At 40.7% G+C, this 19468-nt stretch overlaps 1 protein-coding gene across 7 annotated transcripts in view; it reads left to right on the forward strand.

The window, feature by feature from the left end:
- The window catches only part of mgat4c (mgat4 family member C), a 115826-nt gene that overhangs the window by 15290 nt on the left and 81068 nt on the right, over positions 1–19468 (forward strand). For 5 of the 7 annotated variants that reach the window (XM_039807528.1, XM_039807530.1, XM_039807533.1 and 2 more), the window contains exon 2: positions 3597–3687. The exons of the other annotated variants lie outside the window; for them this stretch is intronic. The gene's annotated coding sequence lies outside the window, so the exon portion shown is untranslated. The remainder of the gene's footprint in view (positions 1–3596; positions 3688–19468) is intronic. 7 annotated transcript variants of the gene reach the window in all.

Below are 19468 nucleotides of genomic sequence, written 5' to 3' on the forward strand. Positions count from 1 at the left end.
TTTCTGGTCTTTTCTCCTGGACAAGCAGCCCTTTTGTTAAATAAAGGTATCCATCACAAGCAGTTTCTCTTCTGTGCTGTTTAACTCCGCGATATTCAGCTGTCAATCACATTTACTAATGAATTCCTGTTTTCTGTTTTAAATGCCATTACCTTCTGTAAGTGAATCACCCCTAATCCTTTTATTATCTCCAGCTATGTTAACACTGTTGGCCTTTAGTCTCCGCTCATCTTAATCATCCTAATTATGTAATGTTGTTCTTTCTAAGAGGCTGATGAGAATGAAATGGCATGTTCTCATTCTGGCAGCGACTTGTTACTGATTGTACACGAGGCATTACACTCTGCTCCGTCTGACTCCAGTCTGTTTGATTCTGATCGCCGGTTTGACTAGTTTTGTGATTTGTCTTCCTAGGGGCAGCTGAAGCCAATGTGAAAAATTGATTTTCTGCAGAAGGATTAGCAGTTGTGGTTACAGCCATAGGCATGCATTACATTACAATGACTCATGCGGCATCTACACACCAAAGTAGGCTAAACAATTTTTTTTTATTATCTGTTGTATAAGACTGCTATTTTACAACAACAAAAAACATGCACAGACGTACAGAAGACTGTTAGACACTGTCAAGGTAGTGGGCGACGGGTATGGGAATAGCAGTGAATAACTTAAAGCTGTGTTTTCGAAAGTTCAGACAGCTTGAGTAGGGAGATAAATAATATCAGCCAGGAAGAATGGATCTTAATTTATTTGTGTCTGTATTGTTGCACAAGGAGGCATTGCATACTGCTGCTGGAAATCAAACAAATGCAAATGCCGGCTGTGGAATAGAAATGATTGCGAAACATCAAAAGTCTCACAGTAGGACTGCCATAACAGCAGGGATTTGTACTTGTGTTTATGGCAACACTGATAATGTTTTCTCATATTTTAGAGGGAATGGGAATTAGGCATGAGTGTGAAGCATGCTGCGTTAATGTTTGTCTCTTTATTATGCTAATGGTAGGCAGGTGTATGTATGGTTTAGCTATGTATGAAATTGTCATGCATAGGTAGGCTATTGTGAGAAGAGAAACACATGACACGTTCTCTAAAAAAGGTTTTAAACGTAATGTTTCCTAAACCCCTTCACAGATATTTTGTTATGGAAAGTGAAAAACACCACAGCTTGAAAAGGCAAAAGTGACCTTTTCTGAGCTAAATGTTAATTTATAAATGGCTTGCAGCTGAAATGAGTGTTTTGTCTGCTGTTTGTGGCTTTTCACATATTTAGTTTACATGTTGTTCACAGTCACCGAGAGTCATTATGCTGAGGTTTTGTCGCTATGAAGGCTTTTACTGTCAGCCCTGCTATAATGTGTTACACAACCTGCATAATCAAGTCTACAGGGTCAGCCATTAGGCCTGCGTTTGGTTTATTACTGGAGACAAGTCTTATTGTTACATTAGTTTGGACATGGCTCAGGACTTTACTGAAAAACTGTTGTTTCGCCCATTAAAATAATTCCCACAGCAGTTTAGTGGCATTAGTATATGATAATGTACAGCACAAAGCTGCAGTGGTTTTTATGAACATCTCAAAAATGAAGAGTAAATGTGGAAAAAACATAATAGTATAACATATGCAATTGGAAATGTATCATTTTTAATATGCACTCAGGAGCACACTTGGCCTGTCCCAGTCCAACACTTTAAGGCTTTCATTTTGGCTTTGGAAGGCAAAGAAAAATCTATTACTTTAGCTGTTTTGCATATTGTTGTTGGGCGAAAGCTTGACGTTGTGAAAATGAAATAAACTCTCCTGGAGCCAGTTGAAGCAGGTTATATTTGTGTTTATTCAGTGCAGTTTATAAAGATACTAAGACTGGAGTTTGTTTTTTTATAATCCTTCAACTAAAATGAGTTTCTTTTTCCACTGGACAACTAATACACAGTTATATTCTACTTTTAAATGTTTTTCAGTCACACATAATGATCGTCAGCACAGCTTGGACAGTATGTAATTAAAATCCCTGTTTAATTGATTCCTCTGAATTATAGAAGATTGCCAGAATTCTGCCAAACGCTGCTCTGTACCTTTAGCAGTTTGTCTCCAGAGAGCCCGCTGTGCTTTGAAGGGAAATATTTCATTGTGCTTTGAATTCAACATCAGGCGTGCATCTGTTCTATGGGTTTAACTCGTCGACATCACTGAGCATGATAACTTCTCCCAAGACAGCCTTGAACGAGCCGTGATGTCATATGCAGCCAACTGATGGCCGTATGCTTAGTGGAAATAAATCAATCTGGCATACAGAGTAAGATCTTAAAATGACAGCGTAAAGCACATCTGCAGGGAAGTCTCTTTTCTTAAAGGATTTGGGGGATGTTTGGACACATTTCAGAAAAACATTTGTAAAGGGATGAGTAGCTGATTAATTTAAGTTACTTTAAAAAATAATTGGTTCTCATCTGAAGGAATCAGATTGGCAGGTCAGATATTATGCCCAGCACTGGGCTTTAATATCCCATACGGATAGGTAGATAAGTAAAATGGCCAACAAAGTCTCATTTCAGTGCATCGTTTCAACAATCAAGTTTAGATGGTGCCGGATTTTATTGTAAAATGTCTCTGACATTCCAACATGAAGCGAAAAGGAATGAACCAGAAAACAGAGAGGAATATGCATTTATTCCTGCAGGTTTTAATCTGCTGGGCGATTGATGAATTTAATTTAATTACTAATCTTTAAATGGAAAGCAACAGTCAAACATTCCAACATAATTTCTAGTATAATAGTATTGGTATTCATCATATTATGACATGATAGCATGTCATTATAGCTCATTTTGTTCGTTTTTAATTAGGCCTACAGTTTGCTTGTAATTTTGTCTAACAGTACCACAGTATGATCATTTCATCATTATTGCCAAAAGTCTGGATTTCACCAGGCTAAGGTCCAAAAGTGGCTGCAAGTCTGGACCCACATGGAGATTTGTTCATATCACCCTGCTTTACTGAACGGTTATTTAAAAACACATAAAGATATTTCAATCAGGAGAGACTTCCTTGCAAATATGAAAATGTGCAAGGTCTCTGGAGATTAGACTCCATCTAATCCATATGTTATGAAAGGTGTAGTGAAACCCAAACATATCCCCCGATGGAGTCCAGACACTGGTGGTGGTGAAGGAACCAATCGAGAGCGCCAAGTAGCAGACGACACCCGGAGTGCTTGGGTGAGGCGACCGGTGGTTGAAGGGGAGGAGGCGGGACGCACTCTATTCCTGAAACGACAACTGACAACCGCAGAGGAGAGAGCACTTTTAAAACAGGATGTCATGCTACGATTGGCTAGTGATACATGGCTGATTCCGATTGGTTTAACTAACAATGAAACAGCTGAAATGGATTGACTACTGACAAGTGAATGCCATGGAACAGCTGATCATATAGGAGTGATGAAAAAAGGAAATTTGAAGTCTTCCTGAAAGAACTTACGCTGAGCTCCATTTGGATTGACTGAAGTAATTCCCAAAAAAGTATTCATTTTTCAGATCTCCTCACCTTTTGTCATGTTGTTGTGTGACCCGGTGTCCTCTTTTGTGTTTTGTAGTTGACACTCTGCATTGAGACCTGGACATTTGAAGCCCAAGTTCCTACAGATCTTAATGGAATGCAGCCAGATACATTATTAATGAGTTAAGGTGAGAATGAAAGAATGCAACACACACACACACACACACACACACACACACACACACACACACACACACACACACACACACACACACACACACACACACACACACACACACGTACTTTATCTCTTTCTCGGCACTGTCTTGTCACTGATCCAGTACAAATGCAGATTTTTGCTGTTGGCAGCCAAACTGGAGCTGATTTGTTTGTGGCAACACAAACCCTAATGTTAAAGGAATTAAAAAAAGAAAAAAGAAAAAAAGAAACACTTGGGCTGTCATGCCGAGAGTTAGATGAGAAAAATGGTATCAATATTCTCATCTTACACTCAACAGGAAGCAAATAAGTGTATTTCCCAAGCTGTCAAACTATTGGTTCCTTTTTTTTTTTTAGAGTTATAATTCATCATCTTCACGTAATGTACCCCTGCACATGCATTGTTTCGGTGCGGAGGGTTTAAGAAGAGTCCAATAATTCCCCAAATAATCCTGATTCCACAACACACATTATTTGTCATCATAAAACCTGACATAATGACAAATTTAACAGCATTCATTGGTAAGAATAGTACTTTATTTAGTACTCAGTTAAATCTCTCTGCCTTGTAAAATAATGGGATTGATTATTATTTACAACCAATTATTTAGCACAATTCTGATCATTTTCAGTTCACCCACAGAGAACAAGCGAACCCCAAAAGTCAAAGCTAAAAGACATGTTCTTAAATGTTCTTCCAACACAATAATGCCCACACACAGATGTGACGTGCCTATATCAGATATTCTTATTTTAAATCAGGGACTGACCATCCAGCTTCAGTATTCTGTATATTTACAGAGAAAATGTCCTGAACACGCCAATAAAGTGGGAGCTTATTTTGCTGAAAATGTGTCAACACATTTGGAATCCACTGAATAACTCATCGGTTTTTATATTATATTAAAATGTGGGAGTTCCCAAAAGTGTAACACAATTTGTGTCAAGCTGGAGCAGCAAAAAATCAGTCAAACCAGCCAAGAAAGTGTGTGAACAACATTAGAAATGCAAAAAAAAAACCTAGAAGAAAAAAACAGTTCCAATGTGGAAATAACTAGAATCATACTCCACCACCTGCAGCTCTGAAGATGTTCCAGCTTTTCATTTCTGATTGGTAAAGTTTGAATGCCATCCTCCGAAGCCTGAAGCTAATGCAAGTCAAGGTCTTCATTTAGGTTTCAGCAGAATTATTTTAATTAAGTGATGTTGTAATGTTATAGGCCAGCAGGCTTTGCAGTGTGCCAGCGTCCAACAGTAATGAGCAGTGAACATGGGCTTTCTTAATGTAGCCTAAATTTGCATTTTGCTCACTGCAGAACTTAAGGCAAATTACACCTCTCTGCCTGCCAAATTCTAGTCTGGTGCCGAAATAAATACTTCCCCTTTTCTTGAGTAATGTTGGTTTTTGACACTGTTAAAATAACACGTTAGCTATTCAGAAGCCAGGGCAATAAATTTGTAACAAAAAGCTTTTCTTTCTCTATTGATTAGCAGTTTATCCCTCCTTTGTGTTGGAGTCTGAAAGTGTTGAGCGTCACTGTGGCTGAACCTGGTTAACGGCTCACAGCTCCGATTAGGGCGCTGCAGTTTGGTGGGAAAAAAAAGCCCTCTGCATTTCCTTGTTGCAGGATCACTTGTGTATATGCCTTCTATTTATGCATTTATTATGCCTCAGCATATTAGATCGCACATTAGTATCACAAGTATGAATGTTCGGGTCATCATCAACTTGGTATACAATCTTTACAAGGTCAAAAACACTTTTTTTAAAGAAAAACATTAACGTTTGAAACCATAAATGAGCAACTTCTTTTCAAAGAAGGATGCAACCAAACACTAAAAATATAGCTATTTTTTTTTCAGCTGAAATACAGTACTTCGTTATATTGATAATCATCCCTTCTTTTTGGCCAGTGGTAATGTTTTGTGATAAGTGTTTTTTTGAAAAATGAAAACAACACTTGAACATGTTCATATAAAAATGAATAAAAAATGGCCAGTAAGTCATTTGTGCAATTACATGACCCCTCACCGGCTTCCCACCCTTGAACAAAGCAGGATTTAGAAGTGTTAAAGAATAAAACTATGCAAACGCTAACTAAAACAAGTACTGTTTGAGATGGAACGCATACTCAGCAGCCACATTTCTCTTTGTCTCTTTGTCTTTCTAATATTAACACTGAAGCATTGTCTGATCTGTACTCAGACGTGAACAGGAAGTGTATTCAGCATGAAACAACTTTTGGATTTGTAGAGACATAAAATATGTGTGAAAATCTGTAAAAAGACCTCTCTTCTCCTTTCAAAAAGACTGGATATTTTTCAGTTGAAAATGTCGTATGATGACCGTGTAGGCTTTTGGTACCAGTACTTTTCTGTTTTCGTTTTCCATTGCGGATAGTTCCCACTCGCTGAATCCTTTCATCTGCAACTAATCTGAGGAACATCACTTCATCAATTGTATGGCATAGTGTACAGTGTGATTTTGCGGGCTACCTTTTTTTTTATTTTTTTAATCAGGGCCCAGTGAATACTTGACTATTTAAAAATGGCGGGTTTGTGCAGGATGTCCCATGTCCAACACATTCTCAGTCCCACCACGTTACAGTAAATAGCGGTGCTTGGTCAGGTGCCTTTGGCGTTTGCTATTGATGCAAAAAGTCCCCTTTAGCGTCAAATTTAGATGCGCTTGGTCGGGACTATTGGCGTCACTATTTGACGCTCTCGGGACACGCGTCTAGCCCTTTGGCGTCATATTTAGACGCGCTAGGTCGGGACTATTGGCGTCACTTTTTGACGCTCTGGGTCGGGACGTACGTTTAACTGACACGCGGGACAAGAACGGGACAGGAACCCCGGTCTCCTGGGTGAAAGTCCTGTGTCGTTTGACCCATCCACCACCCCAACCAACCTCCTTACGCAGATTTTAAGGTCTTTCATACTTTTTCATACCACGTAATAAAGCCCTAAAGAAAATCTACAATAAAGTAGTTATATTCTTTTTCCGTTATAACCGACGTTATAACTTGTCAAACTGGATAATAAAAGAAAGTTCTGTGGCAATCGTTTTGTTTGTTCATGTTTCACAAAGATTTTAACCTGAGCCAGAGCGACAACAAAGATAGAAATCACATCCATACAGGGATAGTAGTATACAGTTGTTAAAACATAATAAAATATATGACACACCGGTATCGGATCGGTACTTGTTGTCAGCCGATACGCAAGTTCGGGTATTGGAATCGGTATCGGGAAGCAAAAAATGGTATCGGGCCATGTGTACTGGGAACACACCATTGGCAGGGCTCAATCCGAGGGGCGGGATAAACGGTTGTCTTTCAAACTCCTCTGCAGGCAATAAGATAGCGCTACAACCAACCAGAGCAAAACTCCGAACAGATCTTCCTTTTTTAAGAATAACTTCAGTGCTGTTCTTTGTTCTTTTCTCAATGAAAAGCTTAACTCCAAGTCTTCCAGAGTCGCGGCCAAAGCCGATTTGAAAGACCGCTGTTCGCCAGCAGCAGCAGCCATCTTCTTTGTTTTCAAGTAGCAGGGAATTCACGCAGAACTGTTGCAACTCTGCCGTCATTATGTTAAGCCCGCCCACCGACTCTATACACGATGTGATTGGCCCGACTAGAGTTTGGTTTTTCCAGCTCGCAAGCCAAGCTTGCTAGACGACACTGGCTGCAAATTACATTTGCTGCCGCTAGGGTGCGTCTAGATTTCTAGGCTAACTCGCTACTGTTGCGAGAATGAATACTACGTCAGTCGGTACTAGCTTTAGTTCAGGTACTTTTGAACCAAGTGTACAAGTGCATCATATGTAAACAATCAGGTGTTTTTCAGAAAAAGAAAATGTTCAGTATGTTCATAGTATTTTGGAGATGCTATTGGTGAATCAATAGGAGTCAGTTATGAATTATTTTGTTATGATCTGACTTGTCAAAATGGTTTGTAATGAGAAAACTGAAGACCTTGAGCAATTGTTTGGATGAAGTCAGCACAGCTTCCCTGGTATATGTATCAACTCTGCTGGTTGCACATGAGGGGTCACACTGCGGCATCAGCTACCACGGATGCATTTCCAATCCATCAGCTTCCTGCTGCCTTTGTATCCTACGCAGAATAGTGTGAGCAGGTAGAGACAGAGCAGCGGAATGAATGGGCAGCGGTGACAGCAGCGAGGTGGACCAGAGAGATTAGCTAGGAAATTGACACTGACAAATCTCATACATTAAGGCATCCTGGGAGGCAGCTATTGGTAGGAGAGGCGGCAGGTACCATATCCCATAAATGGCACTGGGTTTCTTTAATACTCTGCTTGCAGCACGTTGGGAAGCCGAACCACCCTGTCATCTACAGTGCGAAAGATAAGAAAAGCCAGGTGTGCTCAGAGGCATTTCATCTGACTAATGTGTTTACAGCTAGAATAATGAATAGATGGGAGTAATTAATTTGAGCTGTTCTAGCTAAATAACAAAGCAAATACAGGCAAAACTGTTTCATTTCCCTTTGGAACTAGAGCTTTCCCACCGTTTCTTGCCTGCTCTAATGAGATAAAGCCAGCCTTCTTTGATAAGGAGTCCTAGTTACTGTTGTTAGTAGCCTAGTAGCCTTTTTTCTTTTTTTTTATCTGTTCTGAGGGTGTTTGCTCACATTTTCTTCATGAAAACAAAGGACCGCATACAGGATTTACATCCATTTTACATCTTTTAAGTGTTCACAGAGCCTACAAATATGACCTCTTAATTATTTTAGAAAAACGGAAATTCGTTGAACTATGCAAAATTGAATTAACCAATTCACAATTTCATCTTCATTAGGTAGCGTTTAGACAGATTAGCCTTTTCTCGCTCAGTAAACCTTTTGAAAATCGTATTATGCTGTTTGTTCCTTTCCGTCCTGAGTGTAAGGAGTCTAATTACCAAACATAAACAACTCTTTGGCCTTTGCAGCCACGCTGCTTTATGTTTGCCGAGTGCTATTCCCAGTGACTTAACCCCGCTCAAGAGGTTCATGGTGTGTTCCTTCTATCTTTATTTATTTTGGACAGTGAAGTTGTTTTCCTGAAACAGGACCAGTGCCTTTGCTGTTGCCTAGCAACAAAGTGAGTCCATGGGACTTAGCACCTTGCAGGGTCTCTTCCAGACTACCTTGAAACTTGTCCTCTTTAGACGTGTGAAGAGAGTTTATTTGTGTATCCATCATTGTTCCATTTGCAATGATGGAGAAAATTAACATAGTTTAAAGGCATGAATTTTTTTAATAGGCATTGTGTCCCAATGAAAACTGTTTTACCAGTGTATGAGTTACCCTAATCCTAACCCTAACAGAAGCATCTTGGCAGCAAGTCAGGTTCATTTTATTTATATAGCACCAAATCACAACAGAAGTTAGCAGCTTTCCACAGAGCATTTTCTACTGTGAATTCATCAAGACTTTTTATTTTGGTGGTTCATCAAGGAGACAAGCTGTTAAATATTCATGACTGCGCTGTGTTCTTAAAATAAGGCTCATTAGCACTCCCAGCCTCTTTTCAAGTTCCGCCTTTCTCTTGTCATTCTCAAAAGAGCAACACAAACATGTTCTTCATCTCTCTCAATCTCTGCACTCAAAGTGAGTTCCAATAATACACCGAATGATGCCTTTGTTTTGAAATCAGACCGACTCTAATACTATTTTGATTCATGTTCAAACCCTGAGAGAATATTTTATAATATTGAATCAGTTTAAGTGTTACCAGAAATGTTGGTATATCGACCACGTTTTATTTCCAAGACTGTTCAGGTACCGCCGGAAATTCTGCCAGATGTCCCTCATTTTAGCCAGATGTCACCTACTGCTTTTTTTGTGTTGGCATTCTAAACTCCGGTGGATTTATGAAGACTATGGTTAACTGCTCCTCAGATCTCTGCAGGGTAAATCCAGACAGCTAGCTAGACTATCTGTCCAATCTGAGCTTTCTGTTGCATGACTAAACCAACTTTTGAATGTACACGTTTCACCAAAACAAGTTCCTTCCCGAGGCCATTTTGCAGAGGCACTGTTGCTCCATCTGGCTCTTAGTACCGCCCATGACGAATGTGATTGGTTTAAAGAAATGCCAATAAACCAGAGCACGTTTTTCTCCCATCCAGAATTGCTGTGGACGAGACTAGTGCCGTAATAAAAGAATCAATTTCTTAAAATAATGGGAACAGGAATATAAATACTCTATTTCCCCCTTAATAAATAAGAAAATATGGGCAGCAGACCGGCTCAGTGGCTAAACTTGCATGATCTCCTCTTGTCCATATGCATTTCCTCTTGGTATAGGACTGGAGACACTAAATTGGGATGAATGTGTTGTGTGTCTGTCTGTCTGTCTGTCTGTGTTACTCGTGTGATCAATGCCAACTTGTCCAGTATGTTACTGTACCTGCTCCAGGGCATGCTGGGATAGGCTACAGCCCCCCCGCGTCCCTGCACAAGATAAAAGGTCTTAGAATATGGATATAACTATTGACGGCTGGATGGGTTAATTTCAGCCTGTTTCAATGAAACATTCTTTCAAAAAGCTACGAAAAGTTAAGCACTGTAATTCGTAAGCATTCCACGTTTTTTATTTTTTGCTTATTCACTACGTTGACGGCCACTGTATAAGAACGCGGCTGGCCGTTAACATGCAGAGCTTTCAAGCCAGAGAGCAGAGTTCGCTTCCCGGGAAAAACTAAAGCCTTTCCCCCAGGAAAACCAAGACCTTTTTACTAATCTTAATCTTAGTCATTTTGGTGCCTAATTTTAAATTTTGTTGCGGCAAAACGCTCATATTTTGTGGACTTAATTTAACCGTAACATCTTCCAAAACGATCAGCAGCTCACGTTGCTTTATACCCGGCTCAAAGTCACATATTTTCGGGTAACTGAACCACCAACTATTGCTGATACAATGGAGGTCTGTAGCCCGCGTCACAAAGCTCTGTTGGTGTCTTAAACAACTAGCAACTGCCGCTCGGCATCACGTCACCAGCTGGCGTTCTCCTAATTTCGTAGGATATCATACGTTTTGGTGTCCATACATTTTCGTACGATATCATACTGACCCGTTCATGAGAACGCGTTGGTTAATTTTCATGACATTTAATTTTACATTCAGGGCTAATCCAGTTCTGTTCATGCTTTCATGTCAAAATGACTGGAGAACAGCAACCAGGGCTTCAATTAATGATTATTTTAAATTGATAAATTTTTTTCAGTCCACAAAATGTCAGAAAGCATCACAAGTTCCCAGAGCCCAACGCAATGTCTTCAAATAGCTTGTTTTTCCCAAACATAGTCTAAAATATTTCGAAAGATATTCCATTTACAATAATACAAAATAGAAAATCACGTTGGAACCAGCAAATGTTCGACATTTTTGCTTGATAAATGACTTAAATGACTGATATCGACTTGTCTTTCAATAAACTAATTGTTTCACCAGAATCAGTTGGATGATTTCCATATGAAGACAAAGCCATGTCAGCTCAGATTCAACCATACCTAGATTTCCCAGCATTCTTTTTAAGATACGTCTCGCTAAGAAAAAGTCCATCAGCAGTAGTTTTATACATTCTTTATTATAAATATAGAAGATTCCGAGTGAGTTCAAGGTAAGCCCCGACATTTAATGTGATGCATTGCTCCTTCATTGTAGAGGCAAAAAAAGTACCTACTTTGGAAAATCCCATAATTTGTCTTTATTAAATGTTAATGATGAAATTTTAGTGGTAAATGTGCAATTGGAATTGCGTATTTTTGCATCTGTGTTTTTGGCATTCTTGTTTAGTGTAATGTGTGTGATGTGAATTTAGAGCACTTTATTGAATATAAAAGTATTTAATAGGTAAGTGGATAATGACTACCCATTTTTACTAATCCATCTGTTGCGTAAAAATCCAGTTTTGTTTCATTATGAGCAGCTTCAGCATTTTACACATACACACACATGCACGCACACACACACACACATACACACACACACACACACACACACACACACACACACACACACCGCGCACACACACTTATGTCTTTAATAAGTCGTTTCTACAGAAGGGTTCACCCCACTTATAGGCTTGGTCCACCCATAGGCAACCTATTAACATCCACTTTATCAGCGCTTTCATATTTCATGACCTAGTTCATCAAACTTTAATGCAGTCCTGCTTCTACACGTTTGTGATTTTAGTGCAAAGTCATGTGTGAATTTCTACCTATTGGTCTCTTGCTGGAATCTTAACCCCAGCTCCACATGGAAATTATAGACCTATTCTTTAGCAACCAGGTATTATGACCTCGACACATCCTTATGGCTGTCCTACAGATCCTGGATGGATCGTGGCTTGCAAAAGGACATCATTAGTGGTGCAAAATGATTTTACAGAGCCAAAAACCGGCTGAAAGCAGACGATGGGCCAAACGCCAGTGGTTTCTCTCTCTCTCTCTCTCTTCTCTCTCTCTCTCTCTCTCTCTCTCTCTCTCTTTCTCTCTCTCTGTGGACATGGCATTCAGGCTGCTGTGCCACACTAAAGTCTGTCTGGGGTAATGTGCTGCCCTCAGATTGCAGGAGTCCTACTGAGCCTGTGGGACACACGATTAGCCTGTGCCCAGACCTGATATGCAGTGACCAGAGCCAAGCACTGATAGATGAATATAAAGAAGAGACAGGGAGGAGATTGGAAGGGAGAAGGATAGGCAGTATAGAGAGGTGTGTGTCTATAATGTGCAGGAAACAGTGTTTCAGGGGCTTTATGTGCTAAAACAGAATGCATTTGCCATTGAATTGTTGGAACCCAAATGTTTTTCCTAAGACCCACGCCAGCATGGTTTCACGTAAATATTCATGCCAGTCCCTGAGAGAGCTCCAATGTGAATGAAACAGATTTTAAAAGGGGTGACTGACTGTGGCAATCACTCTGAAAACCCAAATGGCAGCTGTATCATCACAAAGCGTTTGCAGCAATACTGAGTAAACCGCTGGTTATTTCAGTCCGACCCCAGTTCAACATGCCACATTTTGGATGGGTTTTCTATGGTAACACAGTGCAAATTGACGCTTAGCCCGCGAGCCATTGCTCTTGGATTGTACTCCCTGCATTCTGAATGTCTCCTGTTATATGGTCTGGGTGAATACTCGATTCTGATTGGCTGCAGGGGGTCCATTAAAAAGTGATAACACCCAAGATATATTTTTTAGAACGCGAAAGAAACTAGAAAAAAAAACACCTCATTTGGGGTTAAAATCTCAAACGAATGCTCGGTCTCCAAACTGTAGTCAATGATAGAGCTGTGGGCTATGCCTTTTGATGACATCACATATTACAGTCTTGGTTACTGGGCTTAGGGTGAGTTGCTCATGTTCACAAATATTGGTTGAAACTAGTCCAAAGGGAAAGAAACATACGTGAGTCAGATTAATGAGTAGAAATCCAGTTGCACTGTATCTGCTCAGGCTGGATGAACCTCAAAATTCTCTTTTCAGAGAAATGTGTGTATTTGGCTGCAAAACTCTGCAAAGGCTACAGAACACTATTGTAACTGTCAGTTAAGTCAGTACCATAAGTTAACAATAAATATAGTATTGTAACGTGTGTTTCATTTATGCCATGCTCTCTCTTCAACCTTGATCGTTTTGTGTAGCCTGGAATAACATCAAAGGTAATGATAATGAATGAAAATCTAGTCTTTTTCAACACACTTATAATTATAGTGAAAAATACTCCTCACAAGTGCCCAGACCAAAGCTTCAGATTGCTCATTTTTAGCCCAAAAGTCAGCAGCATAAAACTCAGGAAAATGGTTAATCCCTAACATTTGATAAGACGGAACCAGCAAGGGTTTGACATTTTTCTTAAAAAAATATATACTTCTGATGACCATTAATCAATTTTCATAATTTGTAGAATTATTTTTTTGTTGCTGAAATACTATGTAAACTGACAAACTGTTTCAACACTAGTTGTCTATATATGCTTACTAACTTCGTTTTTGATATTTATATATTATTATTATCCGTGTCTATCCATGACGTATGATGTTTTTGTATGTCTAATTGTCAGCTGAAGTCACTCGGTATATTTGGTTTACGTGTGTAGTGTAACAGCTGGAACACAGTAACAGCTGGAACACACCGCACGTGTAAGCGTCGCGTATATTTTTTTTTTACAGTAGACGCATCCAAGGTGGCGCGCGACATCGTGACGTCAAAATGATGTAATATCCGGCCGGCGCGTCCGATTTTATGGCGCGCAAGCATAGACAGTATATAATGGACCAACAGGTCCCGTTGCTCTGGACGTAGACCAGTGAAGGATATTAGAACCACTTTTCCAGTGATGGCTGAGCGTTACTGCGCAGCCTCCAACTGAGAGAGACGACGTAAATGTGACGTGAGCAACCTGTCTGAAAGTTTGAAGTCTTCTGGTAGCTGTGCCAAGAGAAATCTCAATCATTCCCAATCTAGCAGAGACGGAGAGTGTAGGTATATGTAAGGAGATAACATGGGCACAGGCTAATTATTGCTAACTGAAATGCTAGTTAACATTAGTAATTAATCCTAAACAGCTCATGTAAGTCGAAATTGCCTGCAAGCTTATCCTGTACTATACGGTAATTCCTATACTATGTGACACAATCGTTAGCCAATTTTTAGAAAAACGTCTGCTATGGAGCCATAACGTGAGGTACAAGGTAATGGAGCCTTTTATATATTGTCATGTTTCTTTAGAACTAAACAATGGACAAATAGATTCTTTAAACGCTTCAGATGTAAAGTTATTCGCTGTCAAGTGGCGCCAAAATGAATGCTAGTCAGTGGAATGCTAGCGGGAGGTGATGGCAAGGTAGCAACAAAATGGCGCCATAGGAGGTTCGAGTTCTGAAGCGAAGCTTACCCCCTTGCGCGCAAGCTGAGGTCGCGCACGGCTCTTTTTTTATTTTCAGCGGCGCGCGACAAAGCGGAAACAGGAGGCCTGAATGAGTTCGCCGACAACCGGATGCCAGGACTCTCACAGTGACTGCAAGTCTCTCTGGTAAACTTACTGGGTTAAGATGAGTTATTTTATGGTGAATGAAAGTCTTGATCCGACCAAGTAGGTCATTGAATCAAATTGAAGCATTGACGTCAATGCTGCTGCCAGTTCTGCCGTTATTTATCTTTTTCTTCTTCTTCTAGTCCGTAGAAAGAGCAGCGTCGGTAGCCTTTGCTCATTAGCGCCACCTCTGTTCAGGAGAAGACTGCAACTAGTGTTGCGACCACTAGTGCAGGTATAAATTGTCACGGCGATTTCATGACGTCACATATGCACACGCCAGCTCTGCTGCGGTTACTGTAAAACGCGCTTATATCGGCGTAGCGCAATCTGTCCAGACACACCCAGCGCGTAGCGTCTGCGTCGACCCGCGTGTTGCAGCGATAGTTTTGGCGTCCCCTGTATTTCTTGCGCGATACGCGAGCGTATGTTTCAAGCCAGGCAGGTAATCCCAAACAGGAAGACCACAGTGCAGCTGGGATGTTTTACCAAAATAAACACATTTCAAAATAAAACAGCCAGGTTTATGGTATCTTGACTTCTCACAGCGAGACATGCATTCAGGCAGACGCAGAGAGAGAGAGACCGACGGACGGAGAGAGAGACACACACACATACACATACACACAGCTACATATAGGCTACAATTACGAGAGAGAGAGAGAGAGAGAGAGAGAGAGAGAGAATGCATGCATGCAGAATAACAAACAAAAGCATTCATGAGCTGATAACCGCCCATGCACACCAACTGTAACAGTGTGTTTTTTACTGCAGAACAGTGTTACCCCTTTCTTCACATCTTGGCAGTGCCCAGTCCCTCACTGCTTAGAGGAGCTAATCATGCACGCCTGTTTTTACTTATCACTGATTGAGCAAATGATCTCCACCAACAGCACAATTTAAACAACACCATAAAACATCCATATACCGCTATAAATGGCCCCCTTTAACAGTTCATAACCTTGTGCACCACAAATATGACTACACATGCTAAACTTGTATTAGGCTATTCGTTGGACTTAAATTGTTTGTTAAATGTTTTCAGACGAAAAAGTCTTAGGGCACAGCGTGGCGCAAAGCCCGACCCAAGTGTCTTTGCTATTGTATGACCGTGCAGCGCCCACGTCGTTTAAATAGCAAATGCACCTGCGCCCATCTTTGAGCCCATGGGCGTGCTGCTCTTACAGGGAGGTGTGTTCAGGTGCATTCTTGGCGTATTGCTATCTTGAGGCAGCGGGAAGTGATCGCGCCATTGACCAACAAAAACCTGGTCTAAAGTCAATAGCGCAGCATTTCATTGTTATTTTAACAGCGAATTGGTAAAATGCGCCAAGGCTTATGCACAGTGCGCGCACACTATTCTTGTTGCACACACACGCAGCACAAGTAGCACTCAAACATGCAAAAGATTACATATCAAAATATTACGGTCCAAATCCGCCATCATAATAACAATGCTCCAAGGTCCAAACTTGCCTGGCTTTTAAAGGGAATGGGAGATGATCTCTGATTGGTTTATTGCATGTTACACCCAAAACACACCAATGAATGAATGAAGACACTAAGACACAAACTAACAAAAGTGGATTTGGACACGCCCTACACGCACCTGCGCCGTGCGCTTAGATCGTAGCGTGAGTATCTGTCTAAGTAAATTTGATTTACATACAGACCCAGCCTTAAATGTATATTTGCTGTACAATAAATAAACCTTCTGTTGTATGGCACTTAAATCAAATATTTATTTTTTCTTATAGTAATAGTGTAGTAATTGTAAGCGTAAGTAGGTTTGGTAATTTTAGGCTAACGTTCTGGTTTACAGTTCACTTTCTTTCCTTTTATCCTGCACAATTTCTCATCAGCCGCGACGAAAGTGTAGTCATGAACCTCTTAACACTGCAATCTTGACTTAATTCCCTGCCATATTTCTTACTGTCGCTCTGCAGCTTGTGGTATGTTTGTGTTATCATCACAACATCCCTTTGTGGGCTTTACCCGTAAATATAATTTACGGGCTGTATACACAATGAGGCAGACAGGACACACACACAAAAACAGCTCCCATAGGGACCTAAAGAGAATAGCAGTTAAATGATCTGGCCTCCGCCAGGACAAGGCAGCATTCAATCACTGAAGACAGTCCGGCCCCGAGGAATACAGACAAACACATCACGTTATTGAGAGGAATAAGGTGAAATACATTGGGCTTCACAAACAAGGTTTACGCCGGTCCCATGATACCCTTCTGCTGCCATCGTCGCCCATTAACTATCAGTGTGGACTCATAACATGGTTGATTAGTGCCTTAAATTGTCTCTGCAGCCGTGGACCTACAGTCATTTACACAGGGAAATTATAAACTCAAGAAAAGCGTGACAATCATGATGATTGATGGTGTTTGTTTTATTGGAGTCTGTTCATCGGTACCGGGCAGGGTCCATGGAGAAGGCCATCAGTGTGATGGCTGCAGTACAGTACCCAGCTCGTGACTCACAGTTCCTCAAAGTTCCTCAAAGTTCCTCAAAGTTCCTCAAAGTTCCTCAAAGTTCCTCAAAGCTCACCGACTGTGGAATTGTTGAAAAAGAAAACAAAGGAAATAACAACAGCATTAAACCCAGGAAGGGAGGCTTGAAACAGAAGTTGTTTTGTTTTGTGTTGGTTCAACTGGTCATGACTGTTTTCCAAGATGGCGCCCGCATGTAAACATGAACGCTACTGTCTTTATAATCTATCTTTATAAACTGTCTGTACGCTTACAAGGTTCTCAATGCTTCGGTTTACATGTAGGGACCCTTGTTATGCTACCGTGGAAGTGTGGTGCTACTTTGAGCCTTGTTAGCGGTGTAGAAATAGTGATTTACCCTCTGCCCCGAAAGGTAGCGTTAGCAGCTAATCACCGGTTTGCGGTAGCTTGTTTCAAGCTACAGACACATTTGATTTGCATGAAAACAGATCCCAGAGAACTGTCAACTCGGTATACACCACATATACATACATATATGTGTTATATGTATATAACACATATATGTTATTAACCCCTAGGTTAATTTTGCACCGGAATTGTCCTTTAAGCATCGTATTTAGTGTGAACAGACACCAAAACAGATTCCACCAGAAACATTTTCAGTTATGAACTTCCTTATCTGGCCTGTGTCTTTTATGACTCAAGACTTTCAAAATAAAGGTCTCTTAAAGAGCCCTTATCATACTCCTTTTCAGCGTCTCTTGTACTCTTGTAGTCTTATGGGTTTACATGCTTTGATTTTCAAAGACATTATGTTCCTCATACTGCCCATTACTGCAGCTCCTCCACCTGAAACTCTCCGCCTTCCTGAAAAGTCCAGTGCTCTGATTGGTCAGCTGGCTCACTAACCCAATTCAAACAAGCCACTGGGCAGGCTGTGCTTGCTCAGGCAGCACCTATTGGTGGCACATATGACTGGACTGGCACTGGCACTAATTGAGGAATTTCAAACAGGAATGTGTGCGAGGCGTTTAAGGCAGTTGAGAAAAAGTGCTGTCTGTGGGAGAGAAAGCTCCATTTAGAGTGAAAGTTTTTTTTACTTTATCCATCTATTACATAAACAAAAAAACTATATAACACACTAAAAGACAGGAAAAATCCAAAAACGCATAACAGGGGCTCTTTAACTGACCTATAGGCTGATGCTCTTGTTTGATGAGCAGGACTTCTGCTCTGGCACTGCTATTCCGCGCCACTGGCCACCACCTCCCTCACACCTCATTGCCCTCTGCTGGTCCACAGTGTGGTGACTGAAGCGCCACTTCTCCTCATCCCCATATCCACCTGTGGGGTGATTGAAACAAGAGTGAGCTCTTGTCAGAGCCTCGGCCACCATGTAATTGAATTCTACCTTGTTTCACAGAGCGCAACAAAGCATAGCACTGGATAGAGAGTAAATATACTCAGCACTTAGAGACAAACCCGGGCCACGACTGCTCAACAACAAACAGAGGTGCAGGGTATTGCTTGGTATCATTTACAGACACAGTGCTGCCATTAAAGTAAAAATACTGGAGCTGTTGTCTGGGTGGTTACTTTGGGGCAGGGGAGGAGGCCTTTTGCTGTGTTTCAGTCAGAATTTGGACTTGAATGGTGAGCTTACACTTTCAAGTTTTCCATAAGCAATACTTATTCCAATTCTTGTCACCACAAAACCCAAAAAGAACCGCTACCCATGGGGATATTGATCCTAAAAATTAAATTTGCATACAACAAAACTGCATTCTCAATTACATTTCGAGGGAAAGATATTTAGTCCTGGGTTACGTTTGTCTTTGATTTATTACAAATATGTTTCTAATCAAAGTCCGCTCAGTCTGCTTAAGGAGGAGGTCAGGGTGGGTGGATGGGTCAAACAAACACAGGACGTTCACCCAACCAAGTAGTTTTGTCTCAATTGACAAGGTTAACCACTTGTTATTGAAATGTTATTAAAAATGCAGCTTTGTTGTATCGGAACATCATTTTTTAGGAGACAGGGTTGCTCAGCAAGCATAAGTTAGCAACAGTAGCTGTAGTCTGGTGTTTTTTCTCCCACATTTTCCTATTCCCTTTCTATCACTTTTTATGACTGTCTGAACTGTGTTAATCACAAAAGGACCTGTTTACAGTGGTGAACGATGTCTTCTCGTAGCAGAAAATGCAACAATTTTAGGGTTTATTGGGACATAA

Source organism: Perca fluviatilis, chromosome 8, assembly GCF_010015445.1.
Source record: "Perca fluviatilis chromosome 8, GENO_Pfluv_1.0, whole genome shotgun sequence".
Lineage (NCBI taxonomy): Eukaryota > Metazoa > Chordata > Actinopteri > Perciformes > Percidae > Perca > Perca fluviatilis.